Genomic DNA, 15,975 nt, shown 5'->3' with positions numbered 1-15,975 from the left:
GTTTTTTGCTTTTTGTTTTTTGTTTTTTATTATTGTCCAGTTAGCTAACATACAGTGTAGTCTTGGTTTCAGGAGTAGATTCCTTTGATTCATCAGTTACACAAAACACCCAGTGCTGATCCCAACAAGTGCCCTCCTCAATGCCCATCACCCATATTCCCCAAACCCCAACACCCCCATCCCCATCAACCCTCAGTTTGTTCTCTGTATTTAAGAGTTTGTACGGTTTGCTTCCCTCTTTGTTAGTATCTTATTTCTCCTTGCCTTCCCCTAAGGTCATCTGTTAAGTTTCTCAAATTCCACATATGAATGAAATCATATGATATCTGTCTTTCTTTGGCTGACTTATTTCACTTAGCACAATACCCTCCAGTTCCATCCATGTTGTTGCAAATGGCAAGATTTCATTCTGGGAGAACTGGACAGCAACATGCAGAAGAATGAAACTGGACCATTTTCTTACACCATACACAAAAATAAATTCAAAATGGATGAAAGACTTAATGTGAGACAGGAAACCTACAGGAGACAACAGGCAACAACTTCTTTGACCTCAGCCACAGCAGCTTCTTACTTGACATGTCTCCAAAGGTAAGGGAAACAAAAGCAAAAATGAACTACTGGGACCTCATCAAGCTAAAAAGCTTCTACACAGTGAAAGAAACAATCAGCAAAACTAAAAGGCAACCAACAGAATGGGAGAAGATATTTGCAAATGACATATCAGATAAAGGGTTAGTATCCAAAATCTACAAAGAACTTATCAAACTCAACACTCAAAAAACAAATAATCCAGTGAAGAAATGGGCAAAAGACATGAATACACACTTCTCCAGAAAAGATATCCAGATGGCCAACCGACACATGAAAAAATGCTCAACATCACTCATCATCAGGGAAATACAAATCAAAGCCACATTGAGATACCACCTCACACCAGTCAGAGTGGCTAAAATTAACAACTCAGGAAACAACAGATGCTGACAAGGATGTGGAGAAAGGGGAATCCTCTGGCACTGTTGGTGGGAATGCAAGCTGGTGCAGCCACTCTGGAAAATAGTGTGGAGGTTCCTCAAAAAATTAAAAATAGAATTACCTTATGACCCAATAACTGCACTGCTAGGAATTTACCCAGAGGATAAAGGAGTTGCTGCTGACCCCAATGTTTATAGAAACACTATTAACAATAGGCAAATTATGGAAAGAGCCCAAATGTCCATCAACTGATGAATGTATAAAGATGTCATATATATGCACAATGGACTACTACTCACCAATGCAAAAGAAAAGAGTATATCTTAAAATGTTAGAAGTGAGAGGAAGCTTAGATAATGTTTATTGCAATATCTCTCTCATATTGTAGACGAGGAAGTAGTAACTGAAATAAAAACTCACCTGAAGTCTTATTATTGTTGGAGTCAGTCTTCCAATCATGGGCTTCTCTTAGCTACATCATGTGTGTCACAAAGGATGACAGGAACAAAAATGTAGACCAAATAAGTGAAGAGGGAACTCCATATTTCACACAGAATCATTTGTTATTGAGAGTAGAGATGGAAAAGTCACATGAGCTGAGTGTTAAACCAAAACTGTACTCCTATTTTTCAGATTTTTTGGGGGAGCATCAAGTTATGGAGGAGTTTCAAAATACGAAATAAAATAAACTAATAGGTAACCAGCTTGAAGAAAAAGCCTGAAGTACAACGGATTGCAAACAGTGGCTTGAGGGAACAGTGATGGTTAATCTATAGAAAATATTTCATTCATATGTAAGTTTTTATTATGTAAATACTTATTATTTATGCCATTTCCATATTATATTTATACCATAAAGATGTTTATTGACATAACATTTATATTTGAGGCATCCAGTTATATTTTAGTTCATTAAAGATAAGGACAGAGATTACCCTAATGAAATAGATTTACTCTACAATGCATTACTTTAAATTATCAAGTGCAGTGCTATAAACATTTATAGTTCTCTGAAATCTAAAGTTTTACTACTATAGGTTATCGAATTTGGAAAGGTGAGATTTCATGATAGGTAAAGTATATGGACATTTTACCTTATATATGGACAAGACACCTCCTTTTGGCACAAAGCAATCTGAAACACAATTTCGACTTGGAGTTTTTGTTATTAGTTGCATTTAACCAATCCCAACTGTTCAATACTCATAGGACATCAATTTAGACATAAAAGTGGAAAATAATAGTGCATGCATTTAAATATGGAATGATAGTTAGTCACCTACAGATGCATTTGCAGAAGCAAGTCTATTTGCCTCTTCTTCTCGCTAGGAATATGCATACATCTTGATTTTATATTCCTAAGTGATTGATAAATATCTATACCCTTTTCGAAAACAATGGAAAAAGAACCATTTCACATTCTGAAAAGTACCACAAAGTCTTTTTGTTTCCTCATTCCCTGTTGCTAATTATGATTGGAAAAGTTTTCTCTGTGTACATAAGATTTATGATGATTTTAAGAAGTAGAGTGTAGTAAGGTATATTAAAATACTCTATTAAGAGTATCTGAATATGTTGATATTTATACATGAAGACAAAAGGAACAAGCAAACAAGAAACTATGAACAAAATAAGAGTAGGAAAATTAGATATCCAACATGGATTTGTTCCCTCTTCTCCTGTAGCCAAATTAGAGATGTGTAATGATGCTTTGTTAAACGATTCACTGGGAGTTATTTGTTATCACCACTCATTGAGCTACACAATTGTCCTGCTTTCCTTGGGAGTTGTCTCTCCAAAGGTAGCTGGGTAAGCACAATGAAACTACATGTAGGCTAAAAAACAGTAATTTATTTAATGAGGTCCAGGAAAACAAATCTCTGCAAATAAGCACTTGAGCAATTTGGAATATTGCAAGTACCTACAATTTTCAAGAGATTAAGTCAAATGTTCTTAACCCAAGTCACGTTAATTCTTCTAGCTTGTAACATTGCTTAACATTATAATATTATAAATGAGTGACAAGAGCAAACACTCAAAATTCCATATATTCATGTAAGCTTTTTTCCTCTGTTAAGTAATTGTTTTGGGAGCTATTAGCATGCTAAATTTCTCAAACTATTTTTAAAACTGTTATTTGGCATTTTTTTTTACCAGAACCTACCAGAATATTCTTTTTATTACAACTAGCTCTGTATATTTAAAAGATAACTTTCACTTTCTGAAATAGCTAAAAACTCTTACCAAAATCTACAACCCTCTTCCAAATCAAAAACAATGTCTCTGAAGTTATGAGATTAATTTACTTGTATGGGTCAGAAATTCTCTCTACTACTAGTTGTCCATGATTTTACAGTGATAATACAATTGTAATAAAGGTGATTGCAGACATAAAAGGTAAATTATGTGGTGGCATCAGTTTTTTAGTTTGTAAGAAAGTTTCATGCAAATTATTTTCAAAATAATCTCATTAAATATATACAGGTAAATCACATATTATCACAAATGACAGTAATACTTGATGATAGCAGAACAATAAACCTGTACATTATCTCAGAAATTCTATCAGATTCTAACTTTGAAACAGCATGTACAAATTTTCCTATTAAGAAAGGGAAGATGAAATAAAGATTTATGGGTTAGCATAGCTTTATTAATAACACTGAAAAATGAAAATATAAATGTCCAAAAATAGAGGATGGATAATTATGTACTCATTACAATGCTTGTGAAACATATACATGCTGTAAGAAATTGTTATAATAATTGCAAAAATCAGGATATAAACTGAATGCACAATATAAGTGCACCAATTATGTATGCTAGAATGGAGAGAAGTAATAACAGCTATTTATGTGGTGGCAAAGAGAGGAGATTGTAGGTGACTTTAGTTTTCTTTATTTATACACTTATCATGATATGTTATTAACAATGAACATGTCCTCCTTGTATGGCCAGGGGGAGAGAACATTAGCTGTGATTTACTTAACTTTTAAAAGGAGATAAACAAGAGGGTCTGGGTGTAGATAACTGACTCCATGAGCTCAAACCTTATTCTGGTAAACAATTTGCTTTTGGACTGTGGGATGTTTGAGAAACGTAACTCAGTAGGGGCATGTAGGTGGCTTAGCCAGTTAAGCGTCTGACTTCGGCTCAGGTCATGATCTCATGGTCTCTGAGTTGGAGCCCCACGTTGGGTTCTGTGCTGACAGCTCAGAGCCTGGAGCCTGCTTTGGATTCTGTGTCTCCCTCTGTCTTTCTGCCCCTTCCCCACTCATGCTCTGTCTCTCTCTGTCTCTCAAAAATCAATAAATGTTTAAGAAAAATTAAAAAAAAAAAAGAAACATAGCTCAGTAGACAAATTCTATCAAACTCCTGGAAAAATTGCAGGTGTTTAAAATAGACTTTAACCCCTGTAATGCATCTCTGTGTAATTTCTTTAATTCTTCCCTCTGCTTTCCCAAGCCCACCCCATCCCATTGCTTGGGTTGCTTTACAAAGACAACTCACTCTTTGCTGCCTCTCTCCTAAACAAAACTAACTTCATTTAGTACTACAGTAAATTAATTTGTGGAAAAGTCAGTATTTTTATATGGAGTAAATAATTCCTACTTAGTGGCAATGAGTGATAGATTTAAACATTTGAGATGTGTTTGCTTACTTAATGAAAAGCCTATTTATTTCTGGCCTAAATAATCTTTTTGTTGAATCTATTGAATCTTTTATTTCTGTGTGTCCCTGAGATTGCTGTCCAATTTCTTTTATGCTGTTAAAATTCATTTCAACCAATGGAATAGAATAGAAACCCCAGAACTAGACCCACAAACGTATGGCCAACTCATCTTTGACAAAGCAGGAAAGAACATCCAATGGAAAAAAGACAGTCTCTTTAACAAATGGTGCTGGGAGAACTGGACAGCAACATGCAGAAGGTTGAAACTAGACCACTTTCTCACACCATTCACAAAAATAAACTCAAAATGGATAAAGGACCTGAATGTGAGACAGGAAACCATCAAAACCTTAGAGGAGAAAGCAGGAAAAGACCTCTCTGACCTCAGCCGTAGCAATGTCTTACTCGACACATCCCCAAAGGCAAGGGAATTAAAAGCAAAAGTGAATTCCTGGGACCTTATGAAGATAAAAAGCTTCTGCACAGCAAAGGAAACAACCAACAAAACTAAAAGGCAACCAACGGAATGGGAAAAGATATTTGCAAATGACATATCGGACAAAGGGCTAGTATCCAAAATCTATAAAGAGCTCACCAAACTCCACACCCGAAAAACAAATAACCCAGTGAAGAAATGGGCAGAAAACATGAATAGACACTTCTCTAAAGAAGACATCTGGATGGCCAACAGGCACATGAAAAGATGTTCAGCGTCGCTCCTTATCAGGGAAATACAAATCAAAACCACACTCAGGTATCACCTCACGCCAGTCAGAGTGGCCAAAATGAACAAATCAGGAGACTATAGATGCTGGAGAGGATGTGGAGAAAAGGGAACCCTCTTGCACTGTTGGTGGGAATGCAAATTGGTGCAGCCGCTCTGGAAAGCAGTGTGGAGGTTCCTCAGAAAATTAAAAATAGACCTACCCTATGACCCAGCAATAGCACTGGTAGGAATTTATCCAAGGGACACAGGAGTACTGATGCATAGGGGCACTTGTACCCCAATGTTCATAGCAGCACTCTCAACAATAGCCAAATTATGGAAAGAGCCTAAATGTCCATCAACTGATGAATGGAGAAAGAAATTGTGGTTTATATACACAATGGAGTACTACGTGGCAATGAGAAAAAATGAAATATGGCCTCCTGTAGCAACGTGGATGGAACTGGAGAGTGTGATGCTAAGTGAAATAAGCCATACAGAGAAAGACAGATACCATATGGTTTCACTCTTATGTGGATCCTGAGAAACTTAAGAGAAACCCATGGGGGAGGGGAACAAAAAAAAAAAAAAGAGGTTAGAGTGGGAGAGAGCCAAAGCATAAGAGACTGTTGAGAACTGAGAACAAACTAAGGGTTGATGGGGGGTGGGAGGGAGGAGAGGGTGGGTGATGGGTACTGAGGAGGGCACCTTTTGGGATGAGCACTGGGTGTTGTATGGAAACCAATTTGACAATAAATTTCATATAAAAAAAAATTCATTTCAAGGGGTGCCTAGGTGTCTCAGTTTGTTAAGTGTCTGACTCTTGATTTCAGCTCAGGTCATGATCTCATGGTTCATGGGTTTAAGTCCTGTATTAGGCTCTGCTTTGATTAGTGTGATGCCTGCTTGGAACTCTCTCCCTCTCTCTCTCTCTGCTCCTCACCAGCTCATGAGTGCTCTCTCTTTCTTTCTCTCTCTCTCTCTCAAAAATAAATAAGGATTTCTTTAAAAAATTGTTTTCTAAAAACTAGGGACAGCTAAGTCAAACCATCTAGGCCATATGGGTGTTTTTACATAGATCACTGGTTAAAACATACATTCTCTTATTCCAAAGAGTTTCACCCAGATATTTAAGAAATTCTTCACAGCAACACCAAATAAACTAATGTCTTCCTTCACACGCTCCCATTAAAAGCTGATATACCCATTTATTTTTTAAAGTTGTGTCTACTGAGTGTGATTTGCCTAGAGTAAAATTCACCATTTTTGGACTTTTTTCTGGCCAAGATGGAGTAACAGGGACAAAATTTACTTTTTACCTAAAACAACTTAAAAACAAGGGTTGGGGTAGGGGGAACAATAGTATTTAGACACTGCTTATCAGGCAGTGCAGGACTTCAATCTGTGAGGGATGAGGGAGGAGAAATAAAGTAAGTGCTATTATTGACCCAAAATACTGGCTAGAGAGTCCCCACGTCATATTGCAGAGAGGGGGAAGCCAGGAGGAGCCTGTCAGCATTTATGTGTTGAGGGGATGGAACAGAAATATCCAGAAGGGCACACAGATAAATTTTGCAAGGCAGAGAATTGGAGAGGTGAGAAGAGAGCTCCAGAAAGAGTTCTGAAGACCTTAAGAGACCTCTTTGAGTATTCAGATAAATAGTATCACCAAATGCAGGTAAGAACACAACCCAATGCCAGGGAAATAACCACCCAAAAGAAACAGATGGAACAATCACCTGGCTCACACAGGACCAGGAAGAGTTCCTGTGCTCACCATTCTTACCATAGGGCACTGGATAGTTCTCAGACATACTGCCTAAGAGGCAGAGCAAAATGAACCCTAGAGTAAAACACTTACACTCCAGTCTAATAAAATAGAAAAGGAAGCTTAAAAAATATCAAACCTAAACACATTCCAAAATGAAGCTCAAAGAGATTAATAGTAATCCAAAAACACTCATTTATTTATGTATTTTATGTATGTATACATATATATTATACATATATTATATATATTATGTATTTATAGGACTATAATAGTACTAGAACACCCCAACAAGGTAAAAGGTACAATGTCTGACAATAAATCAAAAAGTATTGGGTTTGAAAAGAAGCAAGAGATTATACCCATAACGAGAACTAAAACCATCAATGAAAACAGACCCAGAAGGACACATAAAATAGAGTAAATAGGCAAAACATTAACATAATTATGCACTTACATTTCATATAAGAAGATGAGAAAAGTTTGAGCTGATTAAGTGGAGACACAAAACATTATATATATATATATATATATATATATATATATATATATATAGTCAAATATATGTATATATCATAATATGTATAATACATATGTATAAATCACATTTCAATTTAATAAAGATTAAAAATATAATCCCTGATATGAAATCTATGTTATCCTGCCTAGACACTGAAGAAAACAGGTCAATGAACTTAAAGACACAGAAAAATACAGAAAAAAAATGCTGAAAAAAGTAGAGCACCAATGTGTTTTGTAATAACTTCAAGTACCTGAATGTAACTAAATTGGATTGTGAAAATAGAAGAAATAATGGTATAAAATTACTAAAATTTTATGAAAACTATAATTTCTCAGTGTCAAATAGCTCAATGAACTCCAGATACAGGAAATATGAAAAAAAAAACACAATACAAAAACATATCATAATCAAATTGCTTAAACCCTGTAATTAATACAAAATCATAAAATTATCCACAGGGAATAAACATAAATTATATATGAAAGAACAAAGAAAAGAAGGATGACCATGCTTTATCATTGAAAGCAATACAAAAGACAATGGGCCAACATCAGTATAAAACTGAAAGAAAAAGAAGGATAACTTAGAATTCTATATAGAGTGAAAGCATCCTTCAAAAATGTAGATGGAATAAATGCTTTTACAGACAAATAAAAGCTGAAAGAATTGATCACTAGCTGACGTGCCATGCAAAAATTGTGAAGGATAATCCTTTAGGGAGAAGAAACATAATGTACTTGGAAATCTGTATCTATACAAAGAAGAATTAACACCAGAAATCCTGTGGGGTAACCATAAAGGATAACTTGTAATATGATAGTTGACCATTTAAGTTTTCAATTAGCAATAATCGCGCCTCGGATAAACCTCATTGGCTATGATACTGCTACTGCGCAAAGCTGATAGTTGACCATTTAAATAAAAATGTTAGCAAAGTATTTTGATTATTTAGCATACAGAGAAATAAAATATGTAACAACAATTCTACAGAGGCCAGGAGAAGAAAAATGGAAAACAATTTTGTAAGGATTTTAAACTACATGTGTAATCACAAAAAATTACTTAAGGGTGGACTGTGGTATGTTTAAAATATATCTTTTTAAAATCCAAAGCAATGACTAAACCATAAAACACAAATTTATAGTTAGTCAACCAATAAAGAAGATAAAATGGAATAATAGGAAATAAAAATAATAATCCAAATAATATAAAAAAGGTAGGAAAAGTGAAATATGCAACAAAGAATATGTGATACAAACAGAAAACAGATAGCAAGGTGATAGACTTTAATTCAACTATAGCAATAATCATATTACATATAAATGATCTAGCCACCCCAATTTAAAAGCTGAGATTATCAGAATAAAAAAAAAACCTGCAATACTTAACTATGCTGTCAATAAGAAACATGTTTTAAATACAAAGAATAAGTAAATTAAGAGTAAAAGGACATAAAACAGTATATAATGCTAACACTAATCAAAAGAAGCTGGCATGGCTATAACATCAGACAAATTAAATTTCAGACAAAACAGCATATTACTACTAATAGAGTCTTGGTTCATAATCATAAAGGGGGAAATACATCAATTTGGAATTTTTTAAAAATTATAAAAATTGGGACTCCTGGGTGGCTCAGTTGGTTGAGCGTCCGACTTCGGCTCGGGTCATGATCTCGCAGTTGACTAGTTTGAGCCCCGCGTTGGGCTCTGTGCTGACAGTTCAGATCCTGGAGCCTGCTTCTGATTCTGTGTCTCCCTCTCTCTCTGCCTCTCCCCCTCCCATGCTCTGTCTCTTTCTGTCTCAAAAATAAAGATAAACATTAAAAAAAAGTTAAATAAAAAAATTATAAAAATATGTTACATATTAACAGATATTCAAAATAAAATCAAGAAGAAACAGACATATCCACAATTATAGCTAAAGAGTTTAATATTCTGTGAATAATTAATAGAAAAAGTAAAGAAAAAAATCTATCCAGGTATAGGGAACACCAACCTACTTACCCTAATTGATATTTGTAGAACATTCCATTTAACAACAGGAGAATGTATTTTCTTTTCAATTACACAAAGAATATTTACAAAGATGGACCATATTCTGGGGCATAAAAGGAGTCTAAATACATTTAATATTATTCATTATATGAAGTATGCTCTCTAACCCCAATGAAATTAAATTAGAATTCCATAATATAATTATATCTGGAAGTTTTCCAAATATTTGGAAACTAAATAGTATACTTCTAAATGACAAAGATAGAATTAAAATGAAAATTAGAAAGTATTTGTATTGAATGGGAACAATAATTCATTAAATCAAAATATGTGGAAAGTTGCTAAAGCAGTACTTTCAGAAACTTAGAGAACAAAAGGTCTATATTATAAAAGAAGAAAAATCTCAGATCATTGACTTCAGGGATCGACAGATGTGATGTGATTTATAATGAGCAACATACATTTGGTCTTCCTCCCAGTTCCTGACATAGAACAACTAACACTCAGAATTTTTCAAGTGATAAAAGCCATAAAGTTGTGATATTCATAACAAACTCCTTTCAATCTCAGTTTATGTTAATAAAGCAACTTTTGGACCCTACCTAAGGGTGGGGGCTAGTTGCCTGGGGCATCAACTATGTAATTGGAGAGTTGTAATTTTCAATCCCCTCTAGAGAAGAGAGAGGGGCTGGAGGTTGAATCAATTAACAGCGGTCAATGATTTAATCAATCATGCCAATGTAATGAGGCTTCTATAAAAACACAAAAGGACTGGGTTCAGAGGGCTTCTGGTTTGGCGAACATGTAGAAATTTGGGGAGAGTATTGTGCTGAGAGAAGGCCTGGAAGCTCCAAGCCCCTTCCCCGTTCTGGCCCTATGCTTCTCTTCATGTGGCTATTCCTGAGTTTTATTATTTTATAATAAACCAACAACCTATTAAATAAAAAGCTTCTTTGAGCTTTGTGAGATACTCTAGCAAATTCATTGAAACCATGAAGGAGGGTCATTGGATCTTCCAATGCATAGCCAGTGGTCAGAAGTAGAGTTAACAACCTGGAGTTGCTATTGGGATCTCAAGTGTTGGAGGGGGTGGAGGAAGCAACAGTCTTATAGGACTGAGCCCCTAACCTGTGGGATCTGATGCTCTCAGTAGATAGTGTCAGAATTTAGTTGAAAAATAGGACATCTAGCTTGTGTTGAAGAATTGATTGATGCAGGGAAAGAACCCACACATTAGAAGTAAGCACAGAACATAGGGTGTTCTTTTTGTCCTTTCTATATTTTATAAACGTAACTCCACTGTCTGCGGCTTCATAAGATATCTGCTAGACTTTTCCTTATTTGCCTACAAGGAATATCTTCTTTTCTCTAGCTGCCTTCATAATTTTATTTTCATATTTGTGTTCTATTTTGAATATGATGTGTCTGGATGTGTGCTCTTTGTTTTGATGCTTCTACTAAATATAATTCTCTGATGTCCTTCATTAATTTTGGGCAATTCACAGACATAATTCCTTCAAGGATTATTTTTGTACTGTTCTTTCTGTTTTCACCTTCTAGGATTCCATTTACATGTATGTAACACCATTCAATGTTTTTCACTGATTTTTTCTTTCATTTTGGCAATTTCTATTGAATTACCTTCAACTTCACAAATTCCCCCCTCATTTGTATTGATACTATTAATGAACACTTTGAATAAACTCATCTCTTTACTGTTTCTTTTGTTTTTGACACCTCTTTGACTCAGAGTTACCATCTCTCTGCTGAAATTGCTAATCTGATCAAGCATGTTGTTGCCATTATTTTCACTACAACTTTTAACCTATAAATCAGTTATGGTAATCAATGATGATGATGATGATGATGATGACAGTGATATTTAAATTCTGTCTGTAATTCTAATATCTGGGTTATCTCTGAGTCTGTTTCTGTTTATGGATTTACATATTGACAGTGGGTTGTATTTTATTGCTTTTTGTGTGTTTCATAGGATGGAATTTTTAAGTGAATGCCTAATATCATATATAGAATGGCAGAGACTAAGGTAAAGAATATTTATGCCTATATGTGGACATATGTCTTTTGCTAGGCCATTTTTGCAGGAGATTATGTCAATCCACTCAGGAGTTAAGCTGGGTTTGAATGTCTGTGTTGCTAGTTTATTAATGCTGAGCAGATTCAAGTTCCTCTAGCTTTGGATGACCTAGGATGAATGCTATTTTGCCTGAGAATTTTTTTTTTTTTTACCATTGCTTTTATTTTATTTTTTAGTTGACATCCAAATTAGCTAGCATATAGTGCAACAATGATTTCAGGAATAGATTCCTTAATGCCCCTGACCCATTTAGCCCACCCCACCTCCCACAACCTCTCCAGTAATCCTCTGTTTTTTCTTCATACTTAAGAGTCTCTTATGTTTTGTCCCCCTCCCTGTTTTTATATTATATATGTTTCCCTTCCATTATGTTCATCTGTTTTGTCTCTTAAAGTCCTCATACTAGTGAAGTCATATGATATTTGTCTTTCTCTGACTAATTTCACTTAGCATAATACCTTCCAGTCCATGTAGTTGCAAATGGCAAGTTTTCATTCTTTTTGATTGCAGAGTAATACTCCATTGCAAATATATACATCTTCTTGCCTCCGGAGACATGTTGAGTAAGAAGTTGCTGTGGCCAAGTTCAAAGAGGTTTTTCCTGCTTTCTCCTCAAGGATTTTGATGGCTTCCTATCTTACATTGAGGTCTTTCATCCATTTTGAGTTTATTTTTGTGTATGGTGTAAGAAAGTGGTCCAGGTTCATTCTTCTTCATGCCACTGTCCAGTTTTCCCAGCACCACTTGCTGAAGAGACTGTCTTTATTCCATTGGATATTCTTTCCTGCTTTGTCAAAGATTAGTTGGCCATATATTTATGGATCCATTTCTGGGTTCTCTATTCTGTTCCATTGATCTGTTTCTGTACCAGTACCATACTGTCTTGATGATTACAGCTTTGTAGTATAGCTGGAAGTCCAGGATTGTGATGCCTCTTGCTTTGGTTTTCTTTCTCAAGATTGCTTTGGCTATCCGGGGTCTTTTCTGGTTCCATACAAATTCTAGGCTTATTTGTTCTAGTTCTGTGAAGAATGCTGGTGTTATTTTCATAGGGATTGCATTGAATATGTAGATTGCATTGGGTAGTATTGACATCTTAATGTTTGCTCTTCCTATCCAGGAGCATGGAGTCTTTTTCCATTTTTTTTTTTTTTTTGTGTGTGTGTGTCTTCTTCAATTTCTTTCATAAGCTTTCTATAGTTTTCAGTGTATAGATTTTTCACCTCTTTGGTTAGATTTATTCCTAGGTATTTTATCGTTTTTGGAGCAACTGTAAATGGGATTGATACCTTGATTTCTCTTTCTGTTGCTTCATTGTTGGTGAATAGGAATGCAACTGATTTCTTTGCATTGATTTTATATCCTGCAACTTTGCTGAATTCATGAATCAGTTCTAGTAGTTTTGTGGTGGAATCTTTTGTGTTTTAAATATAGGGTATCATGTCATCTGAAGAGTGAAAGTTTGACCTCCTCCTGGCCAATTTGGATGCCTTTTATTTCTTTGTGTTGTCTGATTGAAGAGGCTAAGACTTCCAATACTATGCTGAATAACAGTGGTGAAAGTGGACATCCCTGTCTCGTTCCTAACCTTAGGGAGAAAACCCTCATTTTTTCCCCATTGAGGATGATATTAACATTGGGTTGTTCATATATGGCTTTTATGATCTCGAGGTATGATCCTTCTATTCCTATTTTCTTGAGGGTTTTTATCAAGAAAGGATGCTGTATTTTGTAAAATGCTTTCTCTGCATCTATTGAGAGGATCATATGGTTCTTGTCCTTTCTTTTATTGACATGATGAATCACGTTAATTGTTTTGTGGATGCTGAACCAGCCCTGCATCCCAGGTATAAATCCCACTTGGTTGTGGTGGATAATTGTTTTAATGTATTGTTGGATCCAGTTGGCTAATATCTTGTTGAGGATTTTTGCATCCATGTTCATCAGGGAAATTGGTCTATAGTTCTCCTTGTTAGTGGCGTCTCTGGTTTTGGAATCAAGGTAATGCTGACCTCATAGAAAGAGTTTGGAAGTTTTCCTTCCATTTCTATTTTTTGGAATAGCTTCAAGAGAATAGGTGTTAACTCTTCCTTAAATGTTGGGTAGAATTCCCCTGGAAAGCCATCTGGCCCTGGACTCTTGTTTTTTGGCAGATTTTTGATTACTAATTCCATTTCCTTACTGGTTATGTGTCTGTTCAAATATTTTATTTCTTTCTGTTTCAGTTTTGGTAGTGTATATGTTTCTAGGAATTTGTTCATTTCTTCCAGATTGCCCATTTATTGGCATATAGTTGCTCATAATATTCTCTTATTATTGTTTTTATTTCTGCTGTGTTGGTTGTGATCTCTCCTTTTTCATTCTTGATTTTATTTATTTGGGTCCTTTCCTTTTTCTTTTTGATAAAACTGACTAGTGATTTATCAATTTTGTTAATTCTTTCAAAGAACCAGCTTCTGGTTTCATTGATCTGTTCTACTGTTTTTTTATTTGTTTGTTTGTTTGTTTTTTGTTTTTTTTTGTTTTTTTGTTTTGATAGCATTGATTTTTGCTCTAATCTTTATTATTTCCTGTCTTCTGCTGGATCTGGGTTTTATTTGCTGTTCTTTTTCCAGCTCCTTAAGGCGTAAGGTTAGGTTGTGTATCTGAGATCTTTCTTCCTTCTTTAGGAAGGCCTGGATTGCTATATAGTTTCCTCTTATGACTACCTTTGCTGATTGCCAGAGGTTTTGGGTTGTGGTGTTATCATTTTCATTGGCTTCCATATACTTTTTAATTTCCTCTTTAACTGCTTGGTTAGCCCATTCATTCTTTAGTAGGATGTTCTTTAGCCTCCAAGAGTTTGTTACCTTTCCAATTTTTTTCTTGTTGTTGATTTTGAGTTTCATAGCATTGTGGTCTGAAAATATGCACAATATTATCTCTATCTTTTTGTACTTGCTGAGGGCCAATTTGTGTCCCAGTACCTGGTCTATTCTGGAGAATGTTCCATGTGCACTGGAGAAGAATGTATATTCCACTGCTTTAGGATGAAATGTTCTGAATATATCTGTTAAGTCCATCTGGTCCAGTGTGTCATTCAAAGCCATTGTTTTCTTGTTGATTTTTTGATTAGATGATCTTTCCATTGCTGTGAGTGGGGTGTTGAAGTCTCCTACTATTATGCTATTACTATCAATGAGTTTCTTTATGTTTGTGATTAATGATTATTAAATTTGGGTGCTGCCACATTTGGCGCATAAATGTTTACAATTGTTAGGTCCTCTTGGTGGATAGACCCTTTAATTATGGCATAATGCCCTTCTTCATCTCTTGATACAGTCCTATTTTAAAGTTTACGTTGTCTGATATAAGGATGGCTACTCTAGCTTTCTTTTGTTGACCATTAGCATGATAGATGATTCTCCATCCCCTTACTTTTAATCTGAAGGTGTCTTTAGGTCTAAAGTGGGTCTGTAGTAAACAGCATATAGGTGGATCTTGTTTTCTTATCCATTCTGCTACCCTATGTCTTTTGATTGGAGCATTTAGTCCATTGACGTTTAGAGTGAGTACAGAAAGATATGAATTTATTGCCATTATGTTGCTTGTAGAGTTGGAGTTTCTGGTGGTGTTCTCTGTCCTTTCTAATCTTTGTTGCTTTTGGTCTTTATTGCCTGAGAATTTTAATCAATGTTTCAATTTTCCTCTCAACTTTCAGTTTTTCTTGAACACCTGTGCCACTAAGGGGCTCTTTCTCCATGTACTTGCCTCTTTCCCAGTGGAACATTTTTGTTGATACTTCATGCTTACTAGCTTTGTGGTCAAGCAGGGTGGTTATCTGATGTCATGGTTCACCCAGTCAGGCAAGGCATGTTTGCCTACATCTCAGGGTGGGGTTTTCTAAATGATCCTCTTCCTTTCTTCCTATTGCCATGAAAATCTGCCTTGTAAATTTGGGGGACTTTGCAGGAGAATTTCCATTTCCTCACCAAGTTGTGAGAGAGTTCTAATGGTATTTGTATAGAGTTGACCCTTGCACAATATGGGTTTGAACTATATAAATCTATTTATACCTGAGTTTTTTTATAGTATAATGCTATAAATGTATTTTCTCTTCTTTATGATATTCTTAATAACATATTCATTTCTATAGCTTACTATATTGTAATGATTCAGTATATAATACACATAAAATACAAAGTATGTGTTAATCAGCTGTTTTTATTATCAGCAGGGCTTCTGGTCAATAGTAG

General features: G+C 35.1%; 1 pseudogene; it reads right to left on the bottom strand.

The window, feature by feature from the left end:
* Nucleotides 1-8,391: 8,391 nt before the first annotated feature.
* On the bottom strand, nucleotides 8,392-8,546 carry LOC112850649 (U4 spliceosomal RNA; annotated as a pseudogene).
* Nucleotides 8,547-15,975: the final 7,429 nt, after the last annotated feature.

This window comes from Puma concolor, chromosome C2 (genome assembly GCF_028749965.1).
Source record: "Puma concolor isolate L17-30 chromosome C2, mPumCon1.1.hap2, whole genome shotgun sequence".
Taxonomy (NCBI): Eukaryota; Metazoa; Chordata; class Mammalia; order Carnivora; family Felidae; genus Puma; species Puma concolor.
Note: the sequence above shows the minus strand (reverse complement) of the source record. Positions and strands in the feature narration are given on the sequence as shown.